We start from the raw sequence: 18,856 nt of genomic DNA on the forward strand, positions 1-18,856 counted from the left end.
ATTTTTAGAAAGGTTATCTCGACCCTCCCGAGAGAAATCATCCCGGAAAGAATTACCCCCAAAGAAAGTTTTATTGACTTATTCTTTTCAAACTAAATGTAAAGTTGATGGTCTCAAGGGGCATATTTTTCTTTTTTCCAATCTTAAGTGGATGGTCGACTTACTCAACCTCCTCCCCCCCCCCCCTCTCCAATTAAGAGCCCCTAGAGGTATATAAGGGCGTAGCCGAAAGTGCATACAAATAGCAGAAATTGGATATATTATTGAATAATAATAAAAGTCAAATGTAGATGGTATGATAAATTGATTATATCTAATACATTACTCAGCCAAAAAAATGTAATTCATTTATATGGGTCATTAACATTCAACTACTTAGTATTAAGGAATAACAAAGATAAATATGTTTAGATGTAGCGAAACAGTAAAACGCTAAAAGAATATGGATACCAATCTTTACAAAATAACACAATTAGCGTCTAAGACCCTTAACATTGGTTGATGGGGAGGGGGGGGGGGTTAAATTTTTCTGGGAGTTATTTTTCTTGGGAGGGTTGTGCTTGCTGTCCTCCCACAAAATAGTTATAAACCATTTCTGGACATATGAGAAGCATCATTGTAAATGGAAACCAAATCGGTTCAGTGGTTAGCAAAATCCTTCAGTACAAACAGACAGACAGACATTGGCATTAGAGTCAAGACTATTCCTATTAACATGTCAATTCTTTACCCCCACGTAATTTTACTTATTGCAAATATTTTTTTGCGTAGCTTTGAAATATGTACTGGAAAATGCAGTCATCTTACTTTTAGTTGCTTTTACAGGGATTAAGAAACTTGTAAATTAATCAAAATATGTGACAAATAAGAATTATTTTGAACAGTTTAGTGAAAAAAGCGCGGCTGATATAATACAGAAGCCACAGTTGCGCGGCTATCGACCTCTATAAAATACATATTCAGACAATTATTAGAAGAAGAAAAAAAACATATTCAAGTATATCAAACTAATAATCAGGTAATGTTTCTATTTATGTACAAAAACATTTTTAAGTTTTTCAGTGTTTTTTAGTTTGTAATGTTTTTTTTATCACTGTTTCCCTTTGTTTTTTTAATGATTTTAAAAACATTATAAGAAAAAATATCTCCGAACTGAAAAAAAATTGTGAAAAACATCCTCCGATGAAAACATCCAATAATATTATGATGATTTTTCTAGTGCTCCGTGTAACAATAAAATTTTAATCCGAGTTGCCTATCCCTTTAGTTTCTTAGCTGTACTTCATATTTATTGTATTATATCAGAAAAGTGTTGACAAAAGTTTTCAACAAAACTTTTCCACTCTGCAAAAATAAACTTAAACCTGACAGTTATATTTATAATTAACCATAATATTGTTTTCAATAATTTTATTTTCTTAAGGGTAAAGCTGCTATAAAAGTCAAAATTTTAGTTGGTTGTTTGGTAAGTATAGTAGTACGATGTCTGTCTGGCTGTCAGATGCTTAGGATCTCGGTAGCACGGAAACGACGGGGACATACCCATTTCCCCCCCCCCCCAAAAAAAAAAATCAAACCTCCCCCACCCCCTCACAAAATTTCTTGGAAACAAAACAAATAAAGAGTAACGTAGGGAGAAACAGGGGCCCTTTGAGGCTAAGGGCTAAGCCACTAATATTGAATATGAGAACAAAATGTAAATATATCATTTTTAGTTTATCATTTACATCATTATATATGTAATAACAAAATACAACTTGATGAAAGTATTTAAATAATGAAATAAAAGATTATCAATAAATTCGACTTAAAACAAACTTGTTGTACTTAATATTTAAAGATTTATTCAGAATTTTTATTTTATTATTGTACTATTCTATATGCTCGTCCTTGTTAAAATAATGAATTATGAAAATTTGTACTATCTTGTACTATTAGATGAATTAGAGAATACGGACTTTTTTGGTAATGATTATTGATTATAGAGTTTCTACCCTTTCTAAATCGTATCTAATTGTTACAAGAATCATCATCAACGAAAAGAACTTACCGTTACGGACGGACGGAAGAACATGCCCTAATTATAGAATAAAGGAAACACACTAATGTACCTTTTAGCGATTGACTTTAATCATTCAACGATGTTTTTATAAAAACAATACAACAGTTATGATAAATTTCATTTTTTGCCATATGTATTATGGAATGGGCAAAGTAATTTTGCTAATCTGTAGATAAAGTTTGCAAAAGTTTTGTCTAAGTTATGGATTGTTTGGAACAATATATCTGTCTAATAAGAGTTTAATAATAACTTTTTATATTTTCTTTTAGAATATACAATCAAAAAAGCCTGACTTTACTACAAATTTTGGGTATTGTAGGTTTCGTGACATCGCCTCTTATGGGGTGATTTGTCGTATTTCCACTTCAGCTTTTCTCCTATTTCTAGCCCCTGCAGGGGGCTCTAACCCTGCGGGACCAATTGCCTAATCCTGCGGAGCATTAATTAACATTTACCTAACAAATCAAAATCTACTGTGAAAATACAATGAAACGAAACCGATAATACCCTAAATTTTTAAACAGATTTAACTGAATTCACAGAGTAAAAAAAATGTCAATCATATTTTCGGGAGAATTAATTTTAGTTTTAAAAGTGTTAAAATATACATTTTTTTGCGTTAAGTAATCTTATCAATAATACAAAGTAGAACGATGTCTGTCCGTCTGTCCGTCCGTCCCTTAAGATCTCGGTAACCACTGAACCGATTGGATTCTACTCTTCAGGGTATATACCTATTGGTCCTGTGGTGGTTTTAAGCTATTTTCTTGGGGGGTGGGACACCCTCAACCCCCCCAAAAACAAAAAAAAATCCCCCCATTTTTTTTTTTTTTTTTTTGATGATATACAGTTTGAAGAAGATGATGATCCAATTTTTTTTTTTTTTTTTATGTATTATTGATATACAGTTTGAAGAAGATGAGGATCCAAATTTTTTTTTTTGGATGTATAATTATAATATGATGAAGATGAAGATCCACCACATGTACTACCTTATTTTTTTAATTACCTCTTGGGGCAAAGCCCCTAGAGGCTAGGGGCGAAGCCGCTAGTTGCAAATAAAGGAACACCAAAGAAATAAAGTACCTTAACAAAATATCATTAGAATAATGATAATAAAACATTATATAGGTTGAACAAATACCTAAGAGATACTCTAAAATAATCTTTGAGAATAACAGAAAGAAAAAATCTTTGAGTATATTAGTTAATATTGTTAGGCATTGGAAAATAACCCACTAATTTTCTTATCATTTTAAAATAAAGGGTTGGGTAGGTCAGTGCTTAACAGGCAATATGAGGGAAAGCACATAAAATTTATTATAAAGCCTCTTAGTTTTGAAATTCATATTGACATATTTCTTGAATGTTGTTGTTATATTCCTATTTTTAGAGTGTCCACTGATGCGAATATAATGAAAATAAATATACAAAGTTGGTGTTTGGATTCTCAGACCTATTCCCAATATGTGTTTAGTTTATACAATAAACTTAACAAAAAGTAAACGACACTGGTTAAAAGTTAAAAGAAAAGGTATTAAAGTTAATACAGTTTATCAAACCAAACTGAGTATAGGCTGTGCCTATCAAACACGTTACTTAAGTCAAAGATACTGAAATTAAATATGGTTCTAATACATGATGACAGGAAGAAATATTAATTTTTTTTTTATATTGAATTAAAAATATAGGAAAAATACATTAAACTAACATATCAAATAATATAAAAATGCTGTTTTATGAATTTAGTATTTTTATCAATAAATCTTCATACTTTTTTTCTAAACCATCTGTATAATTATTGTAAATAAATATTGGCAATTATACGGTTAATATTGGAAATATTCATATCTATACTTTTAATATCATTCAACATTCCACGTATGAATAACACTGTAAAAAAAACTCCATTTGTACGTATTCTTTTTTAATTTTTTACAGTCTTCATTTTAAATTCCGACTAAAAGGGATCTTGCAAAACAAAACTTTGTTAATTGTGTTAAAATTTATATTTACAAAATCGAATCTATATTAACTTTTTTAAATTATGTTTATGGGATAATTTTTTGAGAGTGTACCATTACATATATGAGAATAATTAATATTCCTTTAAGTACTTTTGAGTTTTGACTAAGGAATGCTGCGCAGTAGTCTTCATTGATTTGGCATATGAAGGACAACTATTATGACTGTGAAATCAGTGAATCATAATATAGGGATTGCTTAGTTTTGTCAAACCTGTATTTTAAAGTAGTAAGCTTCTTTTTGTCTGTAACGAAGGATATCGCTACCGCTAAACCGATATGGTTCTCCTTCACAGTGATGTTAGTATATTCTGGGGGGTGGTATCTCCACCTTATAAAGAGAAATAGCCCCAAAAAAATAACCCATCCCCCCTTCCATTTTTTTTCTTCAAGACTTCCTTTCCAATCCCCACCTTTATTGTCCCTAGAAGCTTCTGGGGGGCGTAGCCCCTAGTATACTATAATAGAAGTAATTAGTTTCTATTTGGGTTTAATTTCCTCATCTGCTACTGTAACCTACAGATATTGACAATGAACTATGTATATATCTCTCCTAATACACAATTTCATATTATTTAAGCTTGTAATAAATGATTAAAGTTTATCTAAATATAAAAGGGAATCATATTCTACTGTAAATTACTTTGTATTAAGTAAGGATAAATTGTAGATTTTTATTATATGGAAACCTATCTTATTCACAGTTTAAAACTAAAACATATATTTACTTAAATTTTAGAATGTACTCAAATTTATTTTTTATGCAATATTTACGTATGTGTATATGCTTTCAAAATATTAGCATAATATTTACATGTATAAGAATATGTATTGTATATCCTTATAATAAAGTAACAGGATGTTTGTGTGTCTGTGTGTTTGTGTGTCTGTGTGTTTGTACCGAAGGATCTCGCTAACCGCTGAACTGATCGGGTTCTTCTTAACAGGGTATATTCCCATATGTCCTGGGAAGGTTTATAACTATTTTGGGGGAGGGTACCACCACCCTCCCTAGAGAAATTAAATTTTTTTTTAAATTTATCGATTTTAGAAAGAGAGTTCAACGAAAAATAAACGTCAAACGTTAAATAGCTATATTTTGAATATAAAAAAAAACAATTAAGTGCCACTAGAGGCCTCTAGGGGCGTAGCCGCTAGTAAAAGATAAAGCGATGGATGAAATTGATTTAAGAATAGAAATAGAAGAGTAGAAGAATATTCTGAACCCTTTTTTCGTCAAATCTAAGAGAGAACATTCCTAGCAGACAAAAGTATTGTTTACTTTCGACTCAAGCTGATGTGGATTCTTAAAAAATGATAGACTCGCTATTCGATAGTGAGGCAAAATTATTTTTGTGAAAAATCATCCAAAAGCACATTAAAAATCTACAAAAATTAAACAAAATCATATGTTAATAACCCTCTTAAGATTTTATTTCATTTTTGTAAATTTTTTTATTCGATTTTGGAGGATTTTTCACAAAAATAATTTTGCCTCACCAGCGAGTTGCCAGCCTAACTTTTTTTTAAGAATCCAACTTTGTTTCAAGCTTTCAAATTGTAAACGAAATTTTTGGGCAATTAATTCTGATTCCGCAAAGCTTTCTACTAAGAAAATATACTGTTAACAGCTGACTTTTATGTATGTATGAAATGAAAAAAAACATGCCTTCGTAGGAAAATGTGTACATAATTTCAACCAATGAGATCCAATGTAAATTCCGATGCGATTCTCCTATTGGCTCAATCAGACATTCCCTCTCTTTCTTAGTACCTTTATTGATTTAAGTAAACTGGTGGAAAAGTTGAAATAGATTTGTTTCTCTTAAAAAGTTTCAAGAGCCGCCAAAAAATGACGGTCGCTCCACCATTTCTTACATCTACATAGAGCCAGAGGTTATATACTATTTTTGCCAGTTTGGCAATATTATTTTTCGTTGGAGCCGGGGTCTCCCCAATAAAATAAAAATTGAATAAAAATAAAGAAAAATAGGTGTTTCGGTTGTTAAAAATACATATATTTAAATGAAAGTACCATAGGCTTCTTAACATAGCTGTTCAGTTTCAGTTTAAGAGAAATATTGGCCCTCGTTATAATTTAAAGAAAAGTATGATTGACTTCCCATCTGTAGAAGGAGACATGAAAGTGTAAAGTGTTTATGAACATGATAAATGATATACAAGAAAATAAGTCATTTTTTTCTTTTCTGGGGCATAGTTAGACTTTTTAAACGATTGGACGTTTAAGTTTAATCTAGAAAAATGAATCGGGTTCGAAGCCATACTTGAAAAATCTTTATTGGAAAAGAATTTAGATTCATGTATATAATTTTGAAAGATTTTTTTACTTAAGTTTTTTTTCAACTTTTGTCGATGAATTTCCAATTTTACATGTTGGGTGTTTCTGAGGTTCAAAGTTGAGACATCAAATATGTCATTAGAGTTTGACCAAGAATAAGTAATTATGTTTTAATAAATTTTTTGGGGAATAAAAGTTTCGTAAATTTTGGCGGATAAACGCAAATTAAATCTGAATTTTAAGATAATATTGAATATTAGCTCATGTTACAATAATTCTAATATTAAATATAAGACATTTAATTAATTAATGAAATTTTGTTAAATTATCCATTTCAGTGTCTCAGCTAGGACTCTTCTTCCAAAAAGATTTTAGTTTCTTTAACAATTTGATAAAATTTGACTGGTACATTTCTGGTGCACGAATGAGAAGCCCTGTGCATTTCTACCAAAAAATATAGAAACATAATCATAAAACAAGGATGACCATATTCATTTTTAACAAAGGACTTGGGAAAAAATACAGGAAGAACCACACAGACGCTTGGTCACTCATCACAATAAATTTTACCCATCGGTGTATAAAACAACTCTGAAAATCCCATTCTTGCAATAGAAAAAAATCTTCTTCATAGACTTAAAGTCGGACAGACTGACAAATAATATCACATAGTAGACGCTTATTAGCCAAAGAAGTCTTTACCGTCTATTAGTAAATGTAAAGTTTTCCTCATATCTGTATGGGGACATTGAATTAAAGAAAAGTTTTGCTTCTAAAAAAAGGTATGTAAAATTCATAAAAAATAAAAGGCAACCTACATAGAATTACACAATACATATTACACATAGATACAAGCAACTTACATTAAGTAATCTTTTACTCAACCAAGCGCATCAATTAAATTTTGAAAGAGGAATAATGAATCTAAAAAAAAGTAAAAGCCAACAACTAAGATTTTTGTATTGAAAGGATATTTTAAAGATAACAGCTGAAATATTATTCTAATTCTGAATATTCATTTTTTTCCAAGTTAATAATACAGATTTTGAAAAACACTTGAATGATGGGAAATTGGACCATAAACTTTCAACTTTGTAAAAAGTAAAAAATATTTGGGTTGCATTTTTCTAGGGGCAATTTAGTCTTGGGAGTTTTAAACCTTCCCTAGACCTATGATAAGCTCTACTGTAAAGGAGAACCATATTGGTTCAGTGGTTAGTGAGACATCATGTTACTTTTGTATATGGATTTAGCATAGCATATTGTATTGTACAAAAAGTTGCATAAGAATTGTGGTCAATAGTTTGCAGTAACTTTATACCTGTCACTGGATTAAATTAAAGGCAATAAAAAGTAAATCTAGGTTTTATAAAACTATGTCAATGTGGTGCTCCCAGTCTTTTGCGGTAATAAAAGCGACAATTTTGGGCATTAACGTGAACTAAATCAAATTTTGTCAGGATAATTTAAGAATTTGAAATGTTGGAATGAGAGAAAGAGTCAAACTTTATTCTATATGCAAATTTTAATAAGCGAAGCTTTTCTATAATAATGTTAAGTTCTTCTTTCATTCAGTAGAAAATTTTATTGGGATGAAGCATGAGCATTAAAACTACAACAAAGATTATCTTTATCATTTTTTAACATTTTTGACTATTTATGACATTCATTTTTTACTAGAGGCTTCGACCCCAAGACGCATCTAGGGGCACTTAAAGTGGAAGGAGGATAAGTCGCCCCCCTCTTCTCCATTTTAAATTTAAGTTTTAAGAAATAGTTAAAAACCTTCCCGTGACCTATACGAAGATTCACTGTAAAGAAGAACCATATCGGTTCAGCGATTGCTACCGACAAAAAAAGCTTGGTTAGATGAGTTGTTAATTTTTAAAGGGCATCTATATTTTAGTTTACATTTTATACACTTTCCTCTAAATTAAGTATAATGTTTGGCATTTGTTTTAATGAAAATTATCATCCTTGTTCTGTAGAAAAGTTGAGAGTTTGAGCAAATTTTGTGATATGCCTGATATCACAAAATATAAAGAGTAAATGAGAGAAATGAATTTTCAAACTGTAGATTGAGTTCCATTCATTTTAAAAATTTAGATTTTATTTCATCTTTTTATCATTCACATTAAGCATTATTATTAGAATCTTTTAAATGGATTATTATCCTAAGATGGTACTAACTTTAAATATTGTTTTGTAAAAGATTTTCAATAATAAAGGTTAGTAGGTATGTCAGTTAGTCAACACATGAACATATTTAATTTTGCTTTAAACGAGGTTAATATAAGAGATCTTAAGGGATAATACAATGGACGATAAAGTGATTAACATCTCTAATGATGATAAACAAAATAACGTCTTCAGTAGATTAATGCTATTGGTTGAAATGTTTGGTCACTGAACTGACTGACCAACCAATCAAAATTTGATAAAGTATTTGAAATTTCTAAGCCAACGAATAAGAAAACGTCATTATAAAACTTTGGTTACTAATCTAATTTACAGTTCAATATCCCCTTCCTCACTGGTTAATACAGAAAATGTTTCAACTCTTTTCTTTTAGAAATTTTTTAAGAGCGTAATTAGTGTAAATGGTATTGTTAAAAGTAAAGCCTACAGGGTAGATTAAATTATATTTCCAAAGCTAAATAGAGCAAAGGATGTCCTTTCTTTAAATTGTATTAAAAATATTTTTCTTAATTCAGTATTTGACATTCCCATTTTTAATCTTCAGCCTTATGGATCAAAACAGTTTTAATTGGTTTGTAATAACTATTGCATTGTATATTAATAGTGGAAACGCCGCTAGAGGCATCTAGGGACAATTGAGGGTGGGTTTTGTATTCGATAACTTATTGTTTTTATTTCAGATTAAAAAGAAAATGTAAAGGTGCGATTTCTCTTGGGAGGGTGGTGGAACCATCACCCAAAATAGTTATTAACCTTCCCAGGACCTAGAGAAGCTACACTTCAAGGGAGGACCGTATCCGTGTAAATGGATATTGATAACTTTGTCCTGCCTGTGGGACATAACATATGTTGCTGCTTTCTAAACAAATACTGCTTATTGTCTGCCTTAAAAGTGGACTTCAGACAATAAAAGATCTGTAACTTCACTGAAAAAGATACTTATACAATACATTCTGTTAATATTCAGAAATAAGAGATACTTTTTTAAGTAATAGGAATTATATATATCTTATTCTTAACTTCCAGGGAGATTAGTAATTCGATTTTAGTTAAATTTTAGTGTTTCCTTATACTTTTCAGTTCTACTATTTACTCATTTTTAACAACTTCAATGGATCTACTAACAATATTTGTCTCTAAAAATAAATCTGTATAGGAAGTAAAAAAAATCTGCCTCATTTAAAAATTCATGATTAAAATAAAACACAGTTGTAAGTTCCTAAATTCCTGATGAAAAAAGTAGACATATGTACATTTTCATGTACGCTGATTAGACACAAATTTCTCGCTAAAATTGACATAACAAAAACTATAAGTATAATTAATTATTTTTATATCATTAAATATATTTATAAAGCTAAGGGATGTTTAAGATTAATTATTCGTAACTAGTACATGGCACGAGAATGATTGAGGTACCTCACACCCCTTTAATTCTTGTTTGTAAAAAATTATCTAATAAAAATATTTTTTTATCTGAAGCTTAATTTGTTTGAGCTGATCTCAATTTACAGTTAATTCTATTATACATATTATAGAAGATGAAAATTGTACCTAGCTGCTAAAAGTTCAAAACTAAGCAAAATGTAAATCTTATGCACAAAATAAGTTTCCTCTTACATAAAGTAGTAAGGTTTCTTTCACTAAAGTATGTTTTTAGCGATTTTTTTTCAGATTTAATGCTCTGGATTTTTAAGCTATTTTGTACTCGCTTCTTACCCCTTTGATAAAGAGTCTTCTTGATTCAGATTAGATAAAGGTAAAAAAAATATGTACTTTTTTCCATTATAAGTTAATTTGATAAAATTCATATTAATTTTGCTATTACAATACATTTTTGAATTAAGGAAAATAATTGACATTTTTTTTACATTCATTGTATATTATGAAATAAGATTGTTTATTAATAACAAAAAAAATTGCTGAATTCTTTTTAGTAAAATAAAAATAGATTGATTTTATTTTCTTCGATCGCAATGGTTGTTAATATACCCCCACTCCCCCCTTTCCCTTTCTATAAAAAAATGTCATCTATACCCAATATTTATATAAAACTTACGAGGGGTCTATAGGGAAAAGACAATGGATGATAAATTGATGTACATCCCCTATGATGATACACAAAATTACCCCTTCTGTAGATTGAAATTAGTGGTTGCAACGTTTGAACACTTAACTTAATGAAACAATTGACTAAAGTCCCCAACGAATTAAGAATTATTATAAAACTTTGGGGACTAGTGTACTAAACAGACCATTGTTCCCTCTCTCTCTTTGCAAGCTTACCCTTTAAGCAAAATATCATTAAAATTAGCCCTTTTTTTACAGCATTCGTTTAGAATTAATAGCATCTTGACATCAACAAAACATTTGTTTTTATTTCCTTTTATATTAGAGAAAAGGGAATAATTAAATATTAAGTAGGAGGTACCCAAAGTTTTATAACAACATTATCTTATCTGTTGACTCCAAAACTTATGAATTTGATTGGTTTGTTTCAAATTATGAGTTTCCAAACTTTTTAACCAATAATTTTTTTGTCTTACATCATTGGTATCCATATCAATTTATCGATCATTGCTTATATTCTGGGATCCCTAATTAATTTTGAGTAAATAAAATTTTCTAAAACGGTTAAAATTTTAGGTAATCTTTTTACACATTTTTTCGATATTTTACTATTTCTTTATTTCTGCTTGATATAGTTTGTATAGTCATATCTTAAATATAAAAATCAATTAGTAGCCCAAAAGGTCCAATAATTATTTTTTTTCACAACTCTTACAATCTCTCTTTCTCATTTGCTCAGCCCTTCAAATATCACTCCCTTTCGTCTCTATCTGTTTATGATTGTTTGTAATTCTAACTATCTTTTTTATTTCTCTATTTTCTCAAAAAAAGGGAAGAATGGACTTCTTATTATACTAGTCCCCAAAGTTTTATTTTATCGTTTTCTTATTTGTTGACGTAACAAGTTTAGGAAGTTATTGAATTTGATTCATTAGTTCATTAAGTTGAGTGTCCAAACGTTTTAACCGTTAATTATAATCTACAGAAGCGGTAATTATGTGTATAATCGTTGGAGATATAACTTATTGGCCAAAGTCTTATCCCTTAAGATCTCTGCTATTTTCTAGTAGATCTATTTTACTGTCTATCCATTCATCTTATAAAACTCTTTCCTATAATATTTTTCCTTATATCCATATTGTAGAATACTATTGGTAAACAACCCATAATTTCAGCCGCTTTTGTCCTTTTAAAAGGCTCAGCAGCGAGAGTCCTGTGAGGCTAAAATCTACCTTAACCTTATCTAACCTAAACCTTAACCATTATTATATATTTAATTGATTAAGAGAGGGGTTAGCTATCACTGGCAATAACTGAGATTTTGCAACTTCTTTTTTTTCAATCATGAATATATTACTACAATCAATACCAGAAAAAAATAAAGTGTTCTCATGTAAAATAATTATAAAACTCAATAATGATATTTCATAGGGATATAAGAATAGGACCTTAAAGGATAAAATTGTCCTATTCATAATTCTTACTTATAACCTACCCCCCACCATTATACTATTCTAATCTACAAACAGAGAAATTTAGTCCATTTTAATTAGGGGCAAGATTTATTATTCGTGATATAGCCTAAATTAAACGTCATTGCCATCTCCCTTCTTGCCTTTGACCCCCTTTCCTGATTGGAAGTATCTGAAATGAATGCTGTTTGATCTTTTTCTAATTCATTTGTATTCAGGAAGAATTCTTACTTTGGTATAAAGAATAAAAATAGATCAATCACTGGATTAAGGTATAGCAACAACAAAATTTTATTTGGAACCCACAAAAAAGAGAGGGGAGGGGGGGGTGGATATCTGGTATATTTGCAAAAAAAAAAGTTTGAAAAAGGCTATTCCGCTGTTTTCATATATCTTGGTTAAGATAAATTTTCCTTTTTGAGTTTCTTCATGTAAACCCCTCAAAACAGCCTGTTTCAGCCCTTCTTATTCAATTACATGAAAAAGAAACAGGTAATATCATATCATTTTGAAAAGAAAACCTTATGGCAATTCTTTCTTCTTAAACTGCATTATCCTCTTCCCCTGAGATCAATGATAGTGAGGGTCAGATTTACTTTACAGATGGAAAATTCAAAAACCTTTCCTCCATCTTTGTATCTTCAGTTATACTCTAATTGTTTCTATAAAGAAAATAATATGTATATCTACAGCTAGCCTTTTATTTTTACCCCAGAAATAAGTTTTTCTCAAGTGAAATATCTCTCTCTCTCTCTTTAATGTTTATTAAAGGTATCAAATTAAAAATCTATTTGAAAATTTTTTTCCAATTAAAAGTATGTATCAAGTTATGAAAGTGAAGCAAAACTGCTATTAGGCAAAAATGTTTATTGATAATATGCACATAGTTTTCCTTGCTAATTTTAATTGCGTACTATTCATTATTGCATAATTTTCCTCGCTCAAATATTTCCTGTTAAATAATAATATTCCCTTGATGTCATTTTTAATGTAAACATTACATTTTTTAGTTCAATTAGTGGCTTCAATTTGTTTACTATACAAAAATGTATTCAAGCATAATTCATAATTCATAATTCATAATTGATTAAATGAAACAAAATTGGTTTTTAAGTACAACATCTTTTGAGCAGTAAAATCTTAGGCAATATATGAAATGAGTTTAATAAGTTAGAAACGGGTTTAAGCATGAGAAAGATTGAGAGAGATGGAGAAAGAGAAGGAGGGAGAGGCTGAGAGTGAATAAAAACAAAAATAAAAGTTTACAGTAAATCCCAAGATATATATTTTCCTGCTGAAAAAACAACACTTTCTTTTTTCTTAAACACACATTAGTAATCTCAACACAATTAGACTTTTTTTCTCCACAAATTTTATTATCTTTTCACTTTATGTTGTTTGTGTTAACTTAGGTTTCACATTTCTCTTGTACACAAAAAAAAATGTATTCATATGTTTGGGTAGGTGGGGGGTTGGGACTTGAAAGGGAAGTGGGCATATTACATAGAGGGCAGAGTGTATAGAATATTAGTGTATGTGTGTGTTTGTATGAACGATTAGTCACAAGTGTTCCTTCTCTCCGGGAACCTCAAGTCACACTGAGGCCAATATAACTAAACTAACTCCAGCAAAGAAAGAGAGAGAGAGAGAGAAATAGATTGAGAAGAGAGTGAAGTAAATGTATGAATAAGAAAGAAAGAGAGAGAGAGAGATAGAGAGAGAGAGTATGTCTGTACATATATCCATACATAATACACTCCCAGCCTCTTTGCCCCCCCCCCCCTTCACTCGCCACCCACTAACATAACATAATATATTTCTCTCTCTTTAATTTTCTCATTCAATGCCCATCCCTTTCTCTGTCACTCCCTAGGGAACTTCCTAATTTTTGGGCGCTATTGCTCTCAGTGTACACCCCCCATCCCCAGAAAATTTGCCTGATATTGCAGACCACGACGGACACATAAAACCTTTAACACCAGGATATTCTTTTGGCAGGAACTATAAAAGGATTCTTGGATCATTAACTAAGGAATATACAAATTAATCGGTTCTACCATATAATTGTAATCCATATAAGACATACAATATGCAAATGCTTGCGCGATATTTTGTGTGTGTATGTGTGTGTGTGAGTGTGTGTGTATGGGAAGACAAACTATGTAAAACATATGTAAACACGATAATGTGTGCTATTGTTGTTATGTGTATCTTGAATAGTCCAGGTTTTAACAGATTCTACTATCTATAGTCTAGACATTAGAAAATCATGATTACACTAACTATTCTTTATCCAAACTCCTTCTAGCCTAAAGATGAACTCAGAAATCTTCACTTGAGGGCGTGGATTATCGAATAAGTTACCGATAGGTCAACGGATAAAATTTAATTATACAAAAGATTTGCTTTTAAAAATGCAACAGAGCCAGTAACCAGTAAGTTAAGTATCTATAATAAAAAGTAAAACGATGTCTGACCATCTCTCTGTCTTTACAACTGTCCATCCGTCCATCACTTAGTTTAAAAATTACAAATGAGTACCTTGGTATTAATACTTTTTTAGAGCTTTTCTAAAGTTAGAACATGCACGTCTCTATGCCAAGGACAGTTATATAAGACTTTATCTTCTTACTTTAAAAAACTTACATTTTTGTAGATTATATTGGTCATTAATGGCCCTAATTCTAAAAGCTTTTTGCTTCGCTTTTAGGTATGTAATCATCCTTGTTAATCATTGGTAATTACAAAGTAATCAGAAGCTAAGAGGTAAATAAAAAAGTTTCTTTTCTTTCCTTATTTTATGATTGCACAATACATAGGTACACTATTGTATTATACATATATGTGTATGTTTACAGGGTTATTCACAAAAAATCCATAATAATCAACAATTACAATCCTTTTTCTACAATAATCTTTGCTATAAGCGTAAGTATTTCCAATAAAAACACGACCAATTGTAATCTTTGTATATGTCAAAATTATTTTTTTTTGCAGGATGAAGGAAGTTTGACTACAATTATTGAATAAAAAAATATATTCTTTTTTCTGAAACACACTGTATGTAGAAGTGTCTCTCAGTATATGTGTGCTTTTTTACAATTATGCAATGTTTGAGGAAGGGTTAAATGAAAAAAATATCAAATGATTTTATTCTGGGACACACTGTACTCTTGTCATACATAGCCAGGGGAAGGGTTAAATAAAACACGTAGCAAAATATTTTTAATCTGGATTACACTGTATGCCTAGGTGTTTATGTGAGGGTGTTCTTTTATTACTCAAAGATTGAGAAAGGTGTTGAATAAATCAAATACCAAAATATATTTTGGAACACACAGTATGTGTGTGTGAGTGTGTACTTTTATTACACAATGGTTAAGGAAGGGTTGAATGAAAATTAATTCTCCTGCAGCAAACTTTATTGCCTTGGTTCTCTTTTATCTCAGGCAGATAGTCATAGGATTACAAACTTTGGATTAACAAGGACGTTTATGCCTAAAGAAAACAGCAGAAATGGAATTAGAAAAATAAAAAAGTGAAAATCTTTTTAATGATTTCAGTTTCAGATTTGATTAAAGAATTATAAAAAAAATTAATGACAGTTAACCATTTTTATTTTCATTGGGGTGTACATGGAAGTACTGCCTTCCCCTCCTCATCCCATAATGGTTTCAACCCCCCCCCCCCTCGTAACGAATCGCTGTGCACGCCACTGCTTTTATTTCAGTTTTATTGGAGTTGAGGTTCTTACAAGTTTGATAAACCTTGATATATTTTTAATTAAAAATTTTATTTTACCCATCCATTTATTTTTGTGTTTTTACGTGATATCTGAAGCCAAGTTTATGAAGGTCCAAAATTGAGCAGAAGGTCTGTTTGTTTTAAGTCAAAATAAAATATTGAATGTGTGTATTGTACTCTATAAATAAAGGTACTAAGAAAGAGAGGGAATGTCTGATTGAGCCAATAGGAGAATCGCATTGGTACATACATTTAATTTCATTGGTTGAAATTTTGTACACATCTTGATACGAATGCATGTTTTTTTTTCATTTCACACTTAGATAAAAGTCAGCTGTAAACAGTATATTTTCTTAGTAGAAAGCTTTGCGGAATCAGAATTAATTGCCCAAAAATTTCGTTTAAATTTGAAAGCTTAGTAACGAGGTGGATTCTTAAAAAAAAGTTTGGCTGGCTACTCGCTGGTGAGGCAAAATTATTTTTGTGAAAAATCCTCCAAAATCGAATAAAAAAATTTACAAAAATTAAATAAAATCTTAAAAGGGTTATTAACATATGATTTTGTTTAATTTTTGTAGTTTTTTAATGTGCTTTTGGATGATTTTTCACAAAAATCACTATCGAGTAGCGAGTCTATAATTTCTTAAGAATCCACATCAGCTTGAGTCGAAAGTAAACCATACTTTTGTCTGCTAGAAATGTTCCTTCTTAGATTTGACGAAAAAAGGGTTCAGAATATGCTTCTATTCTTCTATTTCTATTACTCTATATTATCAACTTTTAAAAGTGAAGCTTTTCTGGTCTGTCCGTACGTCCGTATTGGATTACTCTGACTGTTAATTTAGGAAAGAGAGAAAAAACAAAATTGACATGATGATTCTTGTAACAGTTAGGCATAATTAAGAAAGCGTAAAAACTCTATAGGCATTAAAAGAAAGCCTGTGAATTCAGTATGTAAGCATAGTGACTTTTTTGTGTATTTGACATAAATTTTGAAATAATTTAAATAACTGATTATCTTGATTTTTAAATAAAGATTCCTAAGAAAATTAGGCACAAAGTAATAAGCAAAGCAACTCTACAAACAGATGTAAACACGTGAGTACGTCGTGTTGATTTAAAACATCCGTTTGTAAGTTATTTTGATATTTCGATTTTAAAATGAAATGTTAGTTTGTCCATCTGAAATTTTAGGGTTATTTTTATAGATTTAATGTCGCTTTAATACCTTTGTTTCTTAAAATAAAAGATTAACAACTCTCGGTTTTACACCTCTAAGAAATTGTGAGAAAAAAATACTTTAATTCATTTACCAAAACGAACATACTATACAGACTGACAGACATACTATGTATAGATTAGCTGGGTATATAATAAAGAGGCGGAGTTCATAGCATAAACAGACTATGAGAAACAGAAGGCGGAGTCTAAAATTCAAAATAGCTTTAAAAGATTAAGATGACGCGCGGTAAATATAAAGGAATTGATCAATATTAATCATCATTCTTAATATTTATATATATTACATGATAATTCCAACATTAGTGTTCTTGCAATAAGAAGGTATAAAAAGAATGACATTTTGGTGTCGTACTCAGTTCTATAGTGACCGCTAGACTTTGAGTACTAGGTAAGATTTTGCAATTAAATTATTTCACTAAAAGTTCTATTTAGTTATGTATTAATTTGGTAGGGGGACAAAGTGTCTCAAAAATCTGCCATGTGACGTCATAAAAATGATGGATATCAGAGGAGAAGTAGGAAAGAAAACCCATAAAAAAATGGATAATCCCTCATTTTTATGACGTCGCATGGCTGATTTTTTAGACACTTTGTTTCCCTACATTAATTTGTATTTTATATAATACTTTTCTTTGTCTATTCATAGCAGTGAGGGTGCTCTCTAATTCCAAGGGTCTGTTTGTCCGCCTGTCAGCTACGTTAAAAAGTATCAGGAAACTTAGTTTTCTCGATTTTCTTTTGGGGCCATCTGAAATTCTCTACTGCTACTTAAGATCTTTTGGTCCATTGGCATCCATTTTTTACTTTTTTGTCTGCCAGTCTGTCGGTTATTTTATGTATGAAATGTAATAGGATCGAACGATATTCAAGATAATAAGATAAGATTTTAAATTGCCTATTTACAATTCAGTTCTTTTCCTATATTATAACAATCTATTAAATTTTAGGATGAAATTCTGTATTGCTTTGAGCATTTTTGTTGCAGTGATCCTAGCTGTAACATTAGTAGACGCCACTGCAAGATTACCCTTGCCATGTGCCTACAACCCTAACCATCCTCATTGCTTTAAAAGAGTTGTGCGATCATCAATTAAAGTACCAGCCCGCTGTTTTGTAAATCCAAACTTACCTGGATGTCCCAGCCACCCGATCAGAAAAAGATCAGCGGAACCATTAGCCAAACTGCCCTTGCCATGTGCTAGGAACCCCGACCATCCCCACTGTGGTTAGGTTGGTGAAAGGATTCTAACCCCGCCCTGGTTTTCCTCTACTCGTGCCAGGCTGTTCTCGATATTTTATGCATTAGAATGTTTGATTTTAAATATATGTTTCGCATATACACTTATATCATAATTATTAACTGGTAATAAATAATGATAGTTTTTAAAATGCAAATAAATTATTTAAAAAACTAACTTTTTTATTAGGTATTTTAAGAAAATTAATAAATTCTAATAAAAAATTTTTTTCAAAGAATATTTTTGTCTGTTTTATGATAATCTGATAGTCATTTAATTCACACTCCAAATGCAAAGTATAATTGATAATATTATATAATTGTTTGTTATTCGATACCTAGATATCAGATATGAGGGTCTAGTAATATTAGCTTTAATCTAATTCTAATAAATTTAAGAGTATTATATTGTAAATTATATAACATGCATAATATAAAAAGGGAAGTTTCTACATTTAAAGGTTTGCCGTATGTCTGTCTTTTAGGCAAAAGGAGAGCTGTTTTTAT

General features: G+C 30.2%; 1 long non-coding RNA gene across 1 annotated transcript; it reads left to right on the plus strand.

Moving 5' to 3' along the window:
• The first annotated feature begins 17,438 nt into the window (after nt 1-17,438).
• LOC145332708 (uncharacterized) lies at nt 17,439-18,527 on the plus strand. Its single transcript, XR_013884278.1, has 2 exons — nt 17,439-17,500; nt 18,060-18,527. It is a non-coding gene; the product is annotated as an uncharacterized LOC145332708 (long non-coding RNA).
• The last annotated feature ends 329 nt before the right edge of the window (nt 18,528-18,856 follow it).

The sequence above is a fragment of the Acartia tonsa genome, chromosome 1, assembly GCF_053477335.1.
Source record: "Acartia tonsa isolate MP-2025a chromosome 1, ASM5347733v1, whole genome shotgun sequence".
Taxonomy (NCBI): domain Eukaryota; kingdom Metazoa; phylum Arthropoda; class Copepoda; order Calanoida; family Acartiidae; genus Acartia; species Acartia tonsa.